Here is a 19,377-nt window from a genome sequence, read left to right on the forward strand (position 1 = left end):
CAGGGTCCCCACGTGCAGCCCCTTAAGAAGCTCTCTTACATCACCCCGGCTTTCCTTCACCCCGCCCTTATGGGCGAGTCCCGGGTCCACCTGGAACCTGTCCCAGCACTATTGGGCGGGGCTAGGGTGTCTCCCTACAATTCCCCTTTTAGTCTAAAAGAGGATTAAAACTTAATAGTGTAAAATATCCAAAACTGACAATCATAAGGGTGAAATACAAGAAGATACAATAATCTGCTATGGTACATCCTATGTCTATCCTAGCTAAGTCTTAAAGTCATGTGGAAAAAGTGTCTAACTTGAACACCTTCTTCCAATCCCAACTCTAAACAATAAGAAGGTCATTCTTAACTAGGCTTACACTACCCTAATACACAATAATGGGGAACGGGGGCGTAGCATCTTCTAGGTTACTTCCTGCTGAAATGGGACGATGGTAGTCATGTGGGGGCCCTGTGGGAAAAAAAATGCCAGTACAGGGAAAGTCTCTAATGAGTTATGTCTAGTCCATGTTAGATGAGATTTGTTTGATTGAAGATCTACGTTGAAATCCTCAACTTGATTGAAGTCGTTACTCGAGGTTCTGGTTGGAGTGTCAGTCGAAACGGAGTGAGTTGAATCCAGTGTAGTCGGGGAGGTGTAGTCCAATTCCTTTTCCGGAGCATGCAGGGATTGCTGTCAGGCTGGGTCTTGTTGGCTGTATGGGACTCAAACATAAGTGTCATCAGAGAAATGTTCACTTGTTTATGTATGTGTACCGGGAAAGGTACCTTGACGAACCTTGACGAACCTTGACGAACAACGATTATGAGAGGGTGTGAAAGAAAAAGCCAAGAAAAAACAAAGATAGTCCTCTTATTCTTCATTTATTCTGTATTATAGCAATTGGCTTCTTGATATAACACAGAAACTTTTAAATGTTGTTAAATAACATGCTTGGATTTTAGAGTAGGAAAGCCAAATCCAACTCTAAATCCAGTCTCGATTTAGTTGAATAGGGACTAGGAAATGAATAGACATAGAGTTATTCGAGAGACAGCTGTAAATTTTACCGTATAGCACGTTCCTTTTGTTCGATGGTTATAGCTACGTTCTTTCCTTGAGTATCCATACATGTAGTGTCCTTTGACTTATAGAGGGGGGTTCCTCAGAAAATACCTGTCAGTCATCCTTGTCGAGGGGGTTGTCTCCCTCAACTCGAATCTTGATCAATTTTGATGGTATCCAAAGATTTTCTTCTCCTGTGGAGACAAATGCAAAACCCCTACCCCAACGTAATACATGTCCAGGTTTCCATACCGAGGTCAGCACATCTTTGTAATACACTGGTTGGTTCAGTTCAGCAGTTTTTTCCATAGTCCAGTGTCTTTCCGCAGCTGTCTGCCCACTGTCATTGGCATTAAGAAAGTTTAGCGTTAATAAGGCATTATGCAATCTATGTTTGGGGGGTTTCGACTTACCAGCTTGCCTATGGAGCATCTCCTTAAGTGTCCTGTTAGACCTTTTGACGACTGCTTGTCCTGTAGGGTTGTGTGGTATACCTGTGACATGCTTAATGTTATAATATTTGAAAAACTGTTCCATTTTTGTGGAGACATATGCTGGAGCATTGTCAGTTTTTATCTGCGCCGGTATGCCCATAACTGCCATCACCTCCAGTAGGTGTGTAATAACGGAATCAGCCTTTTCAGAGTTGAGAGCAGTAGCCCATTGGAAACCTGAGCCCGGCTAGCTCAGTCGGTAGAGCATGAGACTCTTAATCTCAGGGTGGTGGGTTCGTGCCCCACGTTGGGCGCCACATGTAAGATTATGGTCTCTTTATTCCAGAAGACACCAAGGTAAAACACAGGCCAGAGCTAGGTTATAGAACCCAGCCAGCGCGGCCAGAACAAAAGGGGTCAGTGTCCCCACGTGCAGCCCCTTAAGAAGCTCTCTTACGTCACCCCGGCTTTCCTTCACCCCGCCCTTATGGGCGAGTCCCAGGTCCACCTGGAACCTGTCCCAGGACTATTGGGCGGGGCTAGGGTGTCTCCCTACACTTCTGTGATGCTTATCTTTGAGGTTTCTCCCCTCTGTGATGTTTTCTTCACTCTGATGATTAGTTCTTTTGTTTTACAAAACATCTTCCTTGGCTACAACCCTACCTGTCTGTCCAGTTTCATTGCCTGTGTCCTGTGGATTTTATCATAACACTGTTACACAGACCTATGTCAAGGAGTCCCTCCCTTTCCTTTGATTCTAGAAGTTTCTGGTCTTATATTTAAGCCTTTGATCCACCTTGACTTCACTTTTAGATATGACATGAGATGTGGTCTCTTCTCAATTTCCTGTACATGGACATCTGGTTTTCCCATAAAGACAGTGACCCTTCCTTCCATGTTCTCTTCTTTTTAGATTATTGACATGTGGATTTATTTCCTTTTCCTAGTCTTATTTTTCCGTGCCAATATTATGCTGTTTTCACTATTGTTGCTTTGTATTATGCTTTGAAATCAGATCTATTGTGCCTTTAGCTTTGTCGTGTTTGCTCAAATATCCTTTCAAGTAGAAGGAAAAAGTCCAACAAACCTATTGAACAATACAGTGACTGTAGTAACAGTGTAGTGTGTGCTGGAAAATTGTGAGAGCAATAGATTTTGAGGAACAGATTCTCAGCACAGCAAAGTAACCATCTGAGATATCCATGTTAATTATTTCAACTTAGGCACTCCACAGTTTGTATTTGAAAATGTCAGACTCTACTCTGTAAAAAACAATTCTGTCAATGGAGAAAAAAAGCTTCGTTGTGGTGTTTCCTGAACCAAATGCAGAAAAAAAAAAACTCAGATCTTGCAGTGGCCATAATCCCCTGTGGTGCTATGTAATGATAATCCCAAAACTCATTGGCGTACAGTAGCATGACATGGGTCATGGTCTGAAAGCCAGCTGTCTGATCCTGTTGGTCCAAGACTCACCAAGACTCATCCCCTGTCTCTGAAGTCTTGGCTGGGCTTTCTCATGTGCTGGGGTCTCATTTGGGCCACTATGACAATTTAGCCTTGCTCCATGGGGCTCCATGGATACATTTCCGTAGCAAACATAATAGTGTGAGTGGAGATTCTGGGATGATTTATCCAGCTTCTGCTTGTTCCACCTTTGCTGCCATAGCCTGGCCAGTGTGTGCTACAACAAGCAGAAGTCAGGAAAAGGAACAGAAACCCCAAGCCCGCCCCCGTGCAAAGAGGAAGGGATGCAAACTTGTATAGCAGAGAGCTTGAATCCAGGAAAGGGTAAAGAATTGAAGGCATCTGTCAGTCAAACTATCACAGTCCAAAAGGGGTGACCAGCATTGATTGCAGGGAAATACACAGGGAAATTACAGTAGCATCAAGTCTACTGAAAGGAAGGCCAGGGTCACTCATCAAATGGGAACCTGGAGTTATTAAATGGAAGTATTAAATGATGTGACCCTGTGTGTGTGTGTGTGTGTGTGTTGTGTACATGTATGTGATATATACATGTGTACAGTATATACATGTATGTGGGAATATGCACATTCATCTAGGTATGTACATAATGTGTGTGCAGATATGTGAGAGTGAGTGCCTCTGTGTGTGTGTGTGTGTGTGTGTGTGTGTGTGTGTGTGTGTGTATGTGTGTGTGTGTGTGTGTAAGCCAGAAGTCAACACTGAGTGTGTTCCTCAATCTCTCTCTTATTGTTTGAAGTCGGGTCTCTCACCAAGCCTGGATCTCATTGATTCCCCTTGAATGAGGAGAGCTCATCTCTGCTCCCCTGTGTTGGGATTATAGACACAACACACTTCCACACATGAGTGCTGAATTTTCAGACTCAGGTTCTGTGCTTGGATAGCAAGCATTTTCCCAAATGTACTGTCTCCTTAATCCTAAGTGGTGTAATCATTGTATGAAAATTTGGGGGGGGGTTGGTTTTGTTGAGACAAGTTTCTTGTTGCCTAGGCTAGCTTCCAAGTTCTTATCCTCTTATATCTATGTCCCAAGTGGTGTGACGGTAGGCATGCACCACCAGGCATGGCTCCTTTTTATAACCTTTACATTTAGGGAAACATAGGTTTTCCTGTTCTACTCTTTGCTAACACTCAGGTCTTGAAATCTCTCCAAGTGTCTAGCCTCACTTACTTTAAATAAACCCATGATTTAGCAGTCATTTTACCCTATGACCCTAATCTCCCAGGAAATGCATAGCCAAGTGAAAATTCATGAAAATACCTTTAAAGAAATTAAGCTTCCTCCTCATCTCCAATAGCTTTGACTCCAAATTGTAGATGAAAGTTTGAGAACTCTCTCTGCTGCACCCTCTCAGGGAGATCACAAATGAAATTATTCTCAGCGTGATGGATACTATGGGATCCCACATCCCCACTAGCCCCACTGGTGGTTAAAATCCTAGTGCCTACTCTAGGCTCCAAGAAGATAAATTGAAGATGGAAAGTGAGACTCCATAATGAGAATTTAGAGCTCTCGTTGATTCCTGCCTTGGCTCAGACCAAAGCCATCTTGGGAACACCCTTACCCTTCCCCCCTGTTGTTTTATAAGCTCAGTCAGCCACTTTAATAGCTTGCACATTTAAGATCCATAAAAGATAATGCACAGTGAAGATGCTCCAGTCAGATAGAGTGGACAGAAAGTCCTTCTGATAATCAATTTCAAAGCAGGTAATAAGAGTTGACGTTGCAGACACTATGACTTCCAACTGGGGAGGAGAGTTCTGTCCTTTGTCCTTCCTGCTTAACTTCACAGCCCAGCCTGGCTGGATTCAGAACACTGGCCACCGGGAAATACTGGGCACCATATGTCTATTAACAAGGCTATCTGTTTGACCTGAAGCCTAAATTCCTTGGTAGCTCCCTATAAATTATGGGTTATGCCACTTTAGCCAAACCAATTCTTCACATTCCATGTAGTTTTGCTTATGACCAAGTTTCACAGAGAAATCCATCCACTGGGTGAATGTTCAGGGGAAACAGAACTTTTTTTTTTTTTTTCCTTTTTAGAGGGTTGCTGAAATGATGTAGTTAAGAGTCTATAACTCTAAGCTGACAGCCATCATGATGAGTTCTCTTATAGCTCATGAGGATGCCAGGGCTCAATCACTTTCTTCTAGTCGTGGCAGAGGCTTAGATCACCTCCTTATTTATTTGTTTGCTTATTTAGTGTATATGTGTGTGCCTGTGGACTACATGTATGGACACACATTACAGAGAACACGTGTGGGGGTCAGAGGGCAGAGGGCAACTATGTGGAGTTGGTTTCCTCCTTCCACCTTTACATGGGTTCTGAGGAGTAAACTAAGGTCATCAGACTTGCAAGGCAAGCATCTTTTACCCACTGCGGTGATTTGAATAAGTATGTCCCCCATAGACTTACGTGATTGAGCACTTGGCCCACAGGGAGTAGCATTATTAAGAGGAAGTATTTCCCTGTGGAGGCAGGCTTTGAGGTCTCCTATGCTCAGGCTATGCCTGCAAGTTACAGAACTTGCAGCTCCTTCTCCAGCACCATGCCTGCCTTCACACCGCCATATCCTGCCATGATGATAATGGACTAAACCTCTGATACTGTAAGCCAGGCCCAATTGAATGTTTTCCTTTATAAGTTCCCATGGCCATGGTATCTCTTCACAGTACTAGAAACCCCAACTAAGACACCCACTGAGCCATGCCGCCAGCCCAACCTCCTTATTTCGTAATCCCAACACCCAGACTCTTCGGTACATTATCATAAAGGAAACAGTAGATGCTGTGACAGTAAGGTTTCCCTGTCTCTAACCAAAAGATCAAGGCTAAGCTACATGGTGAGTACGGGGACAACCATGGCTACATAGTAAGACCCTGCTGAAAGAGTGGAGCACAACACAGACGGGGAAGTATGTTAGTTAGGGTTTCTATTGCTGTGAAGACGCACTGCAGCCATGGCAACTGTTACAAAGGAAAACATTTAACTGGGGTGGCTCACTTAAAGTTTCAGAGGTTCAGTCTATCTCCATCATGGTGGGGAGCATGGCCACCTGCAGGCAGACATGGCGCTGGAGAAGGTGCTGAGAGTCCTACATACGGCAGGCAACTGGAAAATGGTCTAAGAGTCAAACTGAGGGAAGCTTGAGCAAAAGAGACCTCAATCTGTCCCCACAGTGACACCCTTCCTCCAACAAAGCCACACCTCAGCTCCCAATAGTGCCTCTCTCTATGAGCTTATGGGGGGCCAATTACATTCAAACTAACACATTTGAGGTGTCTGTAAAGTGCTTGCCACAGGAGCTTTGATCTCTCTACATACATGAAAAAGGCTGAACACAGTGCTGCATGTCTGGCATCCTAGGGCTGGGGAGATAGAAACAGTGCGGGACTCAATGAGCAATCCTGAACTCATTGGCCAGCCAGTCTAGCTGGGCCAGTAAGCTTTAGGGTCAATGAGAGAGCCCGGTCTTAAATAACAATGTGGAAAATAATTAGTGAGGACATTTGATGTCAACCTCTGTCCTCCAAAGAAATGCAAATATATGTAGGGAGGGAGAGAGAGAGAGAGAGAGAGAGAGAGAGAGAGAGAGAGAGAGAGACCGAAAGTCCCACTTTTAAAACAAAGCTAGTACATAAACATTTTTATTCAGTTATTGACATAGCTCAGTCTCCTGGGAGAACATCTGTCCACCCACCCTCTTTCCCATTTCAGCTTCATGCCTCCAAGTGACCAAAGGAACAGACTGAAATGCTGACGCCACATACTTTCCCATTCATGCAGAACACAGTGAGAGAGGGAGGGGTGGGCTACCTAGGGCTGAAGCCAGATACCTTGATATTGTATTAAGCAGAGGAAGAAACTAACTGGACATGCTGGAGCAGCCACCTGTAATTCCAGCACTTGGGATGTGGAGGCAGTAGGGCCATGAGTTCAAGGCCAGCTTGGACTACATGTTGAGATCCTTTTAAATCCAGAGCTAAAAGTATCCCTTCCTTACATTGCTTTGGTCAGGGAACGGTGTCCCAGCAATTAGAAGTAATGGATATGGGGTTCTGTTGATCCCTTTGATGGTGGCCAAATTGAGTTCCTTTAATAGGGTTGTGTGCATGTCTCCACTCTTGTGTCCTGATGAATGGAGATCCCTCTTTTCGCTCATTGAGACCTCTTTATACAAGGACAAGTTTTCACTTTTCTGCATCAGTTATGGTTTTTAATTTTCTTCATGGTTTTCCTTTCTGAAGAACACATTTTTCATTTCCACACAGCCAACTCAGTCACACATTTTAGAATTATTTGAATGGTGTATTTATTTAAAATGGTTTTTGAGTAGTTTGTGATGAGGAAACTAGCCAACTATATTGGAGGCTCTTTTTCTTACACTTTTATGATTAGCTCTTTTTGAATGAGTCAAAATTTAGCATCAATTTTATGAATGAATTTCTGTATAAAATGTTTATAATTTATAAAATTCTGAGCTAGAGAGGTGACTCAGTAGTTGAGAACACTGGCTTCTCTTCCAGAGAACCAGTTTGGTTCTCAGCATCCACACGTGGTTCACAACCACGTACAATCTAGTTCTGTGGGATCTGGTGCCCTCTCGGACCTCCACAGGCACCAGGAACATATGTGCTATACGCACCTCCATGTAGGCAAAACATTCATATGGACAAAATGAAATAAATCTAGAGATAAAAAATAGTACCTTAAAATTATTCTTTTTACATTAAAACCTGGGTATAAAAAACACGCAAATAAAAAATCATGAAGCAAAATTAGCCAGACCCAAAGATTGTACATCTCAATGGACTTCTATACCATTAGAATAGCTTTCTGAAGGCTTCCGTGTAGCCCAGGCTGGCCTCATTATACAAATGAGCATGAGAGTGTCATCTTGATTCTAATCCTCCTGCCTCCATCCTTCATGTTGCACCATCACGTCCGGGTGTACAGAGCCCAGCTCTCTCTCTCTCTCTCTCTCTCTCTCTCTCTCTCTCTCTCTCTCTCTCTGTGTGTGTGTGTGTGTGTGTGTGTGTGTGTCTCTGTCTCTGTCTCATACAGTCTAGCAGGCCAGAGAATGGCATCTCCCACTTTAACTATGGTTATAGTGGCTCTTGTAATAATAACTCTTTCCGCCACCCACCTGAGTTCCTCCAGCACATTAGGGCCCCCAAAATAACACAGAGTCTTATATTATTTACAATGCTACTGACCAATGACTAGGATTTTTATCTGCTAGTTCAGGCTTAATTATCAACCATAACCATTAATCTATATATTTTATAAAGACTTATCGTATTGAAGACGCCGGCGGAATGTGTACTCTTCCCAGGATCACATGGCGACAGCTGTCCCTACTACATTTCCCAGAATCCTCCTTGATTCCTAGCCCCACCTATTTTGCTTTCCTATTGGCCAACAGTGCTTTATTTATCAACAAATAAGACAAAAATATACACAGAAGGACTTACCCCATCAGGCTCTTCCCACCCCAGTTCATCTAATCTAGAGACTTCCTCATAGTCATACCCAGAGATCTGTCTCCAAGGTAATTCTGGCTCCTGTCAAGTTGGCCATCAAGTTGGCAATCAATATAAGCCTAGGGCTTTATCTGCCAAATCATCAAAATTGGAAAGACACCAAATGTTGAAAGTGTGAGGATATATGTCCCTTCCCATTCCTCTTTTAGTTCTCTTGTGGTTTTAACTGTGCTGTTGTTTGGATATGAACTCTTTCCCCAAAATGTCATGTGCTGATGCCTTGATCCCCAGATGATGGTGATACTGAGGGGCTGTGTGGATTCTAATGTCCATGAAGGGTTAGTCTGTTGATGGGTTAAGCCCATAGCTGGGTGGGCTGTGAGGACCCTAATTGAAGGATATGGGTCCTAGGGCCTGACTCTGAGTTTCCACTCTATTTCCTGGCAGACACAAAAGACCACCTTCCTCCGCAAAAGCAATCTGATCACACACAAGGATTTAAAGCAACTTTACCCACTGACAAATCCATCCATCACCTCATTCCCACATAACACCAGGATCAATATTTTGGGAGCTAATTCTGCAATCCTCTTGTTTACTTTTTCTCACCCACTGGCTCTGTCAAATACATGTCTGCATCATTTGGTCACATTTCAAGAGAAAAGATGAACCCAAAGGCCATCACTTAAGAAGATAAGTTAATTGAAGGGGAATTGGCATTTTCACAAACCTCTTTAAATTTTTTTTCTAGAAAACTGTTTGGCTCCCTTATTTGCTCAAACATTATTTTATTCACCTTAAAAATACTTTCGGTAGTCATTTCTGAATATATATATACATTATATATATATATCTACATTATAAACAGTGATTACCTGAGAGGCTTACAGCTCACTCTCAGCATTGCTGGGAGCCTTGGAGTCTCTTGGTTACAGGGGAAATACTTCCATGGCCACCATTGAATGGGACTGTACCATGTACCATACTGATTAACCAGACTTAGCTAAATCTTCCAAAGAGGCTTTCTCCATCCTTTAATGAGGAGTAGTTGCTGCACCTTATCTGGTGCATTGCCTGTGCTGGCCATTTAGACTATACCTGTTATCTATGCAAATGTCCCCTCTTTATTCTATTTGATACTGCTTCCCCACTCTGAGTCCTGCCTTGTCTGAAGTAGATCCTGCCACCCCTGTTTGCCCGAAGAAAAGACTAAAACAAAACCAAATCCTTCCATTTGTATTACCTGCTAATCTTTTTGCCTATCTCTCCATCTTAATCTTTCCATAGTGTGGATTTTCAACATCTTACCCAGTCAGACATCTGATAAAAATGTTGGGCATGCATCTACATTCCGTCAAATATTGGCTTAAATCCCTGGGATACAAAGATGAGAAAGAAGATGGAATCTTCTAGAGCAGTGGTTCCCAACCTCCCCAGTGCTGTGACCCTTTAATACAGTTCCTCTTGTTGTGCTGACCTCCAACCATAAGATTATTTTCGTTGCTACTTCATAACTGTAATTTTTCTGTTATGAATTGTAATGATGAAATATGATATGCAGGATATCTATTATGCGATACCCCCAAAGGAGTGGTGATCCACAGGTTGAGAGATGCTGTTTTAGAAATTGTGGATCCAAGGACAGGCCCGGGTACTGTTGTGAATGGACATGGGAACAGATTTAGTTCCTAGACTCACAGACTGTCAGACAGTACGCATACAAGATAGCTCAAGACTCTCTTAGGCATCAGGGCTGGTTGCTTCAGGGTCCAGACAGCTGTAGGATGCCATGGGATCCAGGGGGGCCACAGTAGGGTACCACTAGGAGTTCATAAGGCTAGCTGACTCTCCCTTACTCTGTCTCCCTCTCCACCTCATGGTTCCTGCCTGCTCATGGCTTCTGTTCCACTCTCTCTTTCGGTCACTAAAGTGACTTCTCAGCATTGAATCTGCTTTCAGGGCCATTATAGGGGCTGGGAAGTCAACAGGCAGGGTGTAGGAAATGACCACTATCACAGAGATTGTGTGCTGGATGGGAAGCAGACAGTGACAGGAAAGAACGCAGAACCACTTCAAAGGGGGACAAGCATCAGAGCACTGCTCTGTGATGTATCCTCATTAGACTCCGAAGGTAGCACAGGCTCTTCCATACACTGTAGGCCCCTCTTGATCACACAGGCGTGTACATGCATGCACCCCGCATGACGCCGTCACCACCACCCGCCACATCATCACCATCGTCACCTCTGCCACCATCACCATCGTCACCTCTGCCACCATCACCATCGTCACCTCCGCCACCATCACCATCGTCACCTCCAACACTACCATCGCCACCACTCATCTCCAACACCACCATCACCACCGTCACCTCCGCCACCATCGCCATCGTCACCTCCGCCACCATCACCACCTCCACTGTGATCAGTGCTATCACTTGCACAACTGCCACCGCTATCACCACCTCCACCACCCCCAAGGTCACCTCCACCACCACCCTCGCCTACAGCGCCAACATCACATCCACCATCATCACCACCTCCACCCCCGCCATCACCATCATCATCACCATCTCCACCACCATCACCACCCCCACCATCACCTCTACCACCTTGGCAATCTTCTTTCCGCCTTGCTGTGTAAGTTCCAGCTTCCTGGTCCCGGGACACTGCAAACAGGCAGCACCTCTTTCCACCGCCTGGATGCTCTTCCCCAGTGAATGTGCATGGAGCGTTCTCACCACCTCTTCCAGGTCTGTTCCAATGCCACCTCATCCAGGTGGCCTTTTAGCCTCCCTCTCCTGTTAGGCTTTAACCTGTCCCCCCCACCACCACCCTAAAGTCTTATCCTTGTTTCCGTTATCTCTCAACACTTAGCTATTGTTTAATTACCTCATGGGGTTATGTATTCAACTGCGACTTTATTGTCTTTTCAGTCCACATCTCAGAACCCAAGGAATGCAGGGAATGGGACCAGTGAAAACTAAATGCTGTTTTAAATTATTTGATTCTCATAAGGGTGTGGGGACCTCGGACAAAATGTTATGGTTTGCGTTTGATGTGCCTTGCCCTCCACTTTGTGTGTTTGAATATTTCATTTCCTTATGGGTGCCCTATTTGGAGAGATTGTAAACTTTTCCAAAATGCATTCTGGCTAACAGGAGTGGTTTCTGAGGTAGACTTTGACTGTAGTATCTGATTCTGGTTCTGACTTGAGCTCTGCTTCTTGGTTCATTAAAATGTGAGAAGTGGCAGTTGTAGGTCCCACCTACCCAGCCACCATGCCATGATGGACTGTATCCTTCAAACTGAGTCCGGATACCCCCACTTTGCTTCTCTCTCTCTCTCTCTCTCTCTCTCTCTCTCTCTCTCTCTGTGTGTGTGTGTGTGTGTGTGTGTGTGTGTGTGTGTGTGTGTGTGTGTGTTTTGCCTGCATGCATGTATAGTATACATGTTCCTGGTGCCTGTGGATCTCAGAAATAGCATCAGATCTTCTGGAACTGGAGTTATGGATGGTTGTGAGCTGCCAGCTAGGTACTGGGAACTGATCCTGGATCCTTGGCAAGAGCTGCCAGTGCTCTTAACCACAGAGCCATCTCTCCAGCCCTAACCTTTCTTCCTGTATAAATAAAATGAATAGATGCTCCAGGAGTGTTTGATGAAATAAGGAAGAAGGAAATGGCGGAAGTGGAGAAAGCCGTACAGAACGGCATGGGTGGGAGGACTCTCGGAAAGTGCAAGTGGGAAGACCCTAAAAGTACAAAGAAGGGAGTGGCCTCAGCCATTCTGATTCCCCCTTCCTCTCTCACACTTACCTCTGAGATTGTACCTTCCTCTCCTGGACGAAGTGTGGAGTGGGCTAAGAATGTGGAGAAGCCCACCCATCCTCACAGTGCATTTGATCCCACCTTATTTCAGACGCCACACTTTTGTAACGATAACTCTTTTCCCCAGCTGCCTGAGTTCCGCCGCCACATTAGGGCCCCCAAATAACACACAGAGTCTTATATTGGTTACAATGCTGCTGGCCAATGACTAGGATTTCTTATTTGCTAGCTTAGTCTTAATTATCAACCATAACCATTAATCTATGGATTTTATAAAGACTTACCTTATTGAAGATGCCGGTGGAATGTGTCCTCTTCCCAGGATCACATGGCGACAGCTGTCCCTACTACATTTCCCAGAATCCTCCTTGACTCCTGGCCCCACCTATTTTGCTTTCCTATTGGCCAACAGTGCTTTATTTATCAACCAATAAGACAAACATATACACAGAAGGACTTCCCCCATCATAATTTCGTAGTTTTTAATTTATCCTTATGATGTATGCCCTCCCTGAATGTGTTGGGAAATGATAGCCTTTTCCTGCCTCTCACCTGAAGCATGACATGGAGCTTCTGTGTGTGCCCCACTGCCTTCTCTGACTGGGTGGCGATGCCTCACAGCTCAGCCTCCATCTGTCTGCTCTTCCTGTAGATTCCCTCCCTGCTCTCAGGTCTGGGAATTCTTCCCAAGTTCACACCCAGGTCATCCATCTTGTTCCCTGCAAAGCTGACTCAGCCTTTTCCACAAGAGTGAGCTTCACTGCTGTCTGCATGACCGAGGTTTCCTCTAGAACTTCCTTGTCTACTCAGTCCCTATTTCTAGGCTGAGTTTGTGCCTAGAAAGGTTGTCTCACCCCAGCCACCTTCTTTCTGAAGACCTCTGTCTGCCCCAATCCCCACCCCTGCTGTCACCCAAGCTGTCTTCAAGCATGGTCCTCCAAACTTTTCTTCTGCTTCCTTGAGTGGTAGTTTTCAGAAGTTTTCCTCTGAGCATGATGGACACTGCATCTGCATTTGCATTTGGTGCCTGCCGCCGGCCTCTCAGCACAGAGCCAACTCCCTGCAAGCCTCACCCCATTGACGGGAGAATTATGTGTGAGAGCCATGACTATGATATGTGCAGGGTGACATGAGAGCACACAGAAAGAGAACAGAGCCTTGTCTAGGACAGAGCTGGAACAAGGAATCACACACACACACACACACACACACACACACTTCTTCTGAAGCATTGTCTTTTCTCATAGACCATCTTATTGACTGGCTTCTCCCTTAATGTTGGTCATTGTCAATGAACCATTGAAACAGCTGTCTTTTGTAGTGATGGATGGAATACCACCCTCCCTTCACTGCAGTCACTGTTCACTTGGGTATTGTGGAGTCCCCTTCTAAGTCTGCAGAGAAATGACAGGCTGGTGAACCCAGCACCTGACTCTGCTCACACAGTAGCAAAGCCCAGGCGTCACATGTCCCTTTCCTAGCATTAAGGTAGGGTCATCACTGTCTCCACTGCTTTGTTTCAGATACCCTGAGCCAAGCCATGGAGTCCAGGCAAAGCCCAAATCCCACGCAGACCTCGTCTCTGGGACCTTTATGGAGTAAGTGAGCCGGGAGTAGCTAATCTTCCCAAGGCATCCCCTCTCCCACTCCAAATCTTAAAGCATTTGGTACCGTTTATGGACTGCCACAAGGGCCTGGTGTATTTCTAACCGTGTAGAGTCACTGGTGTGAGCAGTCTGGGAGAGCAGGGAGGAACAATCTCTACCAGAGTGGGGTGCTCTCAAGAACAGCACTGAAACTGACTCTCAGGAAGAAGGCACAAAATCTCATTTCTGGAAGGCGGGAGGCAGAAATGAAGTGCGGCTGCCGAGGAAGCACACAGCGGGTTCCAGGGGGTTCAGATAAATATTTAAACTCATTAGGAATTACGAGTCTCCTGGAAGGGTATGCATCATTAATTCCTGGGCAGGCAGGTTAACAATGAGCTGAAGCAGAGCTGGCCTCTTGAATTATTCTTTTAATGGAGTTCCCAGGTTAAAGTAGATTTCATTTAAGGTCAATCAATAGGTGATTTTATCCAGGCTTGGTGATTAACACAAAACCATAAAGAAGTCCTGTGACAGTCATCATTTTGACTCAATCAAACCTTCCCTTAGGCCTAGAAAGCACCGGGTGAGGGCTGTAACCATAGATCAAAGCTGGGACCCCTGGGGGAGAGGTCCCCATCACTCCCAAGCAAGTGCTAACCCCCCCAATTGGTTCAGTCCACACCCCCAGGCAAAGGGAAGAAATTCAGGCTCCTTCCCTTCCAGCACATGAAGCATACTAGAATAATTTAAAATAATGGTGTGGATTCCGTTTATTTCTTGAATTCCCAATGATCGGTCACAGTGAATTAGTGGGAGTCAGACTTTTCGTTTGACAGAAGTGATTACACCAGGCTCCTGCCAGGCTCCCGCTCTCCCTAACTCTCTCCTTTATTGGAAGTGGCCTCGGGGAGACAGGAGGAAATGAGAACCCTGAGACGATGTATCTCGGGGATCCACCATTGACTGGGGTAGGAAATTAGGGGTGGAAGGAGGCATCTAGAAAATGAAATTGCCTCTAGGTCTTGATAATTCATTCAAGGGCCTTCAACATGCATCCAGGCATGGTGATGCTCTTCTGAGAGGGTTCCCTGCCCATCATTAGTCTTCAGGGAGTCAGCATGCACAATGCTCTTCCTCACGTGAGCAGGTCCCTGGGAGTGAAGTATTACGTCTTTCTTGCCTTACTTGTATTTTTTTTTCTTTTCTTAATAGTCCAGGACTTTTTACTAAATGTAGCTTTAACCTGATTGAGCATTTTGAGTTGATTAGAGAGGATATTTCAAGGCTTGCCATTTATTTTTACAGTCTGGCTTCTCACCGAGCCCAGAGAATGAAGAAGAGAGATTCAGGTTGCCATGCGGTTATTTTTAATAAATCAAATTTTCAAAGGGCTTGATGGATGCCTGTTTCTCTCTCTCTCTCTCTCTCTCTCTCTCTCTCTCTCTCTCTCTCTCTCTCTCTCTCTCTTTCTCTTACACACACACACACACACACACTTGCTTGAACTCTGCTAAAGTTTCTATGTATAAAAATTGTTTGAATCTCTGCTATGAAGTAACAAGGGGGAAAAAGCAATTGCCACATCTCTCCTCTTTGCTGATCAAGAATAAAAGTAGCCATAAGAAATGTTTGAAATGATGCAGAAAATGGCACAAGGCAAGTGAAATAAGAGCTCCACACAGGAACATGAATGCACTCTTCCCACTGACATCCTTCTTTAAAGGTCAGCGCAGGTGCTAAGAGCTTAGGCATTCAGGGGGGCCCTTGATGTGTGTTATTTTCCCAAAGGCCAGAGAGAAGGTTTTCCCTCTGGAGCCAAGGGCAGCTTCTTGGGAGACTTGCTGTTACTCTCGAAAGGGCATTTGATCACCTTTTGGTTGCATCTATTTAAATGTAGGAGGAAGAACGACCACAAACACAGAGGTTTGTGTCAGCTCCCCTCAGTTTGGAGCTCTAAAAAAGAGCCTGGCAGTGACTCTGAACACAATGATGGACTCTGAAACATCCCTTCAGAGTTGAACCCCACAGGGAAGTGTCTGAGAGTCCCAGCGCCCAGCGTAAGCACTCTGGATGATGCTCGTGTGGAATGCCAGCATTAGAGGCTTAGACAGAGAGAGAGACAACTGCAGAAATACCTCCACTCTGTAAGACTCTCAGAGGTACCAGCTTTCTCTTCAGGCATTGATCCTAGACCTTGACAAATGAGAAATACATCTTTATCTTTCTTTCTGCCCAGACTAAAGTATTATACGACCTTGAATACAGCATTGTGTTTTATTTTCCAACTCTGCCAAGATTCAATCTAGCCGTATTGAATATCCAACCAAAGAACCCTGGACTATTACAGAACATGCACAAAGGAAGTACAGGAAAACCCATAAGCCTCTCTCTCTCTCTCTCTCTCTCTCTCTCTCTCTCTGACAGCAACAAGGCCCCCAGCCCCACCTCTGTGCTCCTGGGATTCTAATAAGCAGGGGCAGGGGAAAAGTGAAATTGAATCTCAATTACAAGAGCTGTTAAGGGAATGGGTGTTTTTCATTACATTTATAGAGTTGGGTCTTTTCTATGCTTTACCTAATTCTGTTACTAAAGGGGAAAAAAATCTCTCTTTTTTTTTCCTCAAATCCCGTCATGAGAGGGCCCAAAGAGGTTTCAATGGTGACAAACAGTAATAAATCATTTGAAAAGGGAAAACATTGCTCCAAAGTAAATCAGACTCATTTTGCTTTCTTACATCTCCAGTTTCCATTACTTTTAGGGACGTTTTCAACTCTGAGATGAATAGACCAACCAGGAACATAATTTATTTGACTCTAAAGTTGGCCACATGAATTTAAAGCAGAATAAAATTATGGGGGATTTTATGTCGCTTGTCAACGGTGGCTTACCCCTTTTAGCCTGGAGAGATGTGATACTATTTAGGGGGCCCAATTGCTGAGAGGGGTTCCGAACTTCTTAGAAAGCTGGACACTGGGTTCCAGCATGCCCATTGGATCAATGCACTGACTCTCTGGGGGTCTCTGGGACACGTTGGGTGTCTGACCCAGTATGAGGTAGAATGGGAGCCCACTTTGTAAAAGAAAAGGCAGGATATCCCAGCCTGTGGTTAAAATTTGTGTTAGTCTCTAGTTTTTCTCATCATGGTAGCAAACATATATCAAAAGCAAGGGAAGGGACATCCACTTGGGTTCACGGCTTAAGGGGACAGAAGTCCATCATGGCCGGGACAGTGTATGCTGCAGGTCACAGCTCCTTAACCCCCATCCTATGTGACACAAGCTCTGTGTTCCTAGCTAGCTAGGGTGGACTATTAACTTCGAGGCCTGCTCCCAGAGAAACACCTCCTCCTGAAGATGCCACAATGTTCAAGCCAGTGCTGCCAGCTGTGCGCCAAGTGCTACAGATGTGATGGCCAAACCACAACCTCTTCCCCTTCCCTTCTAGTTAAAGCCCATGCTCAGTGGCCTCAGCGAATCTCTTCCATAACTCTCTGAAGCTTCACTTTCTTCACCCATCAAGGTCAAAGTTCTTTCTGGGAAGTGAATGTGCCCCTCCCTTCCCATAGCTTCTTTGACACCCCAGGGAACACACAGCTCGGGGCTAAACCCCATCCATTCCCACCACACTCCATAAAAAGGCCACAGCCCACTTCTAGCTCTAGTCATCATACCAGGCAGGACTCTTCTCCATCTGCCAGCACTGACCCTGATCTGGACCCAGGCCAGAGGCTCCCCCAAGCTCCCAGCTCAAGCTCCCAAACTGGGTGGGATCACTATCTGTTAAGTGTATTTGGTAAAACTGAAGCATGCCAAATTGGACCGTGGCCTCTGGTTTCTAGTTGGTGACTATAGAGGGACACAGAAAAGAAAGAATAGGGGATGGAGAATGGAGAGGGGAAAGGGAGCCAGCGGGTGTGTTCTCTTGGCTCCCTCTCTCTGTGTAGAGGGTTGACCAAAGTCAAAGGCTGTACCTGAGACACAACCCCTCCCTCCAAACACACCCTGTTCTAGTGGGGCACCCCCTTCCCCACAGCCACAGTTCTTCCTGGTTCTAGGGACCCCGGCATCCCATGGTGGGTGGTAACAGGTTCCCCCTGCTGTCTCTTGGTGGTATTTCCTTATCTCCATCTAGATATCTAGATTCTGTTAAGTCCTAGTACTCTACAGTGAACTCCTTTCTTATGAAGCCCATCGAAGCAGAGTCCCCAACCAACCATGGACTTCCATGACTATTTGATGAATTATAAAACCTGAACTATGCCAAAGAGTCCTCAGATGACTGCCACTCTACACCCCTGCTTTCTCTGATGGACTGTGTGAGTTTAGGCAGTTCCTGGTGCTCCCATCTCCCAAGATTTCCCAAACGTTAAAGGAAGCCTTCAAGAACAGACTCATCCTATCTTGCACTCTGTATGTCTGGTGGGGTTTTCTCTCCCACCCGAGTCTCTGGGAGGGAAGGGCTTCCTGGAGGCTCTGCCTGGGAATTGGATTCTCCTAACCTGAAAGCTAGCTGTCAATCCCCAAGGATGGACGCCTGTCTTTCTGACAAGAGGAACTGGTATAGGCTCAGGCCAGCAGGGCCTAAGCCTAAGTAACAATGGTGCATTGTGCCAGTATTGACTGTTCTGCAGTCTAACTGGGTTACCTGATGCTCATTTGAGGGTTCTCCCTCCTTCCCCACTCCCAGCTAACCCAAACCTTTAAAGAGAGAAGTCCTGAGGAAATGGAAGGGGGTTATTATATTTGATGTGAACATGCACAGCTCCCAACCAATTCCATTTCTATTTCTTTCTGAAGACTGAAAATGGTTCATGGCAGCAGTCTTGACAATGACCCTGGCTCAGGCCCCAGATGACTGTATTCCAGGTCTTGTTCTTGCCAACCCATTTCCCAGCTCTGGCTCAACGAACTAGGTGCTCACATTTGTCTCTGTGGTCTTCTCTGCACTCAAATGTCTGGGCCCACCACACTGTGCAAGGCACATGGAAGCGTTAATTTCTGTTAAACTCATGAAGGTAAGTGGATAGACATCAGTGAAACAACAGCCATAGGCCCAGCTGCATTCTATGCCTCCTTGTCAATGTGATTGTAAAATGTAATCTTGAGTATTTTATACCAATGAGTGAAGCACCACAGAGCTGAATCAGGGCTCACAAATAATGATGCTGTCCCATGCTGTAGAATGGCAGTCCTGAAGATACTCTTGCTCTCATGTTTCAGTGTCTATAGAAAAGTTGGACAAACACCATCCTAAACTCTGTGCCAGCTCTCTTTTTAGCCTAGATAACATCACAGAATTTAAATAGCACAACCTTGTATTAATATTTTAGAAGCCCCTGAGAAGTTTGTAGGTAGAAATTCGCATGAAAAAGAAAGAAACAAGATCTTAAATCAATAGCTTTGCTTATACTTAGAAAAATAGATTAAGGGCAGCTAAGCCCAGAGCAAAAAAATTAGGGAAACTGGAAGAGCACAGACAGACTCAAGACAGGAAGAGGAAAGGATGCCT

The 19,377-nt window shown here is 45.1% G+C and overlaps 1 non-coding gene across 1 annotated transcript; it reads left to right on the plus strand.

Annotated features, from left to right (window-relative positions):
- The first annotated feature begins 1,722 nt into the window (after positions 1-1,722).
- Trnak-cuu lies at positions 1,723-1,795 on the plus strand. The gene has a single exon. It is a non-coding gene; the product is annotated as a tRNA-Lys (tRNA).
- The last annotated feature ends 17,582 nt before the right edge of the window (positions 1,796-19,377 follow it).

This window comes from Cricetulus griseus, chromosome 2, assembly GCF_003668045.3.
Source record: "Cricetulus griseus strain 17A/GY chromosome 2, alternate assembly CriGri-PICRH-1.0, whole genome shotgun sequence".
NCBI classification, from domain to species: Eukaryota; Metazoa; Chordata; class Mammalia; order Rodentia; family Cricetidae; genus Cricetulus; species Cricetulus griseus.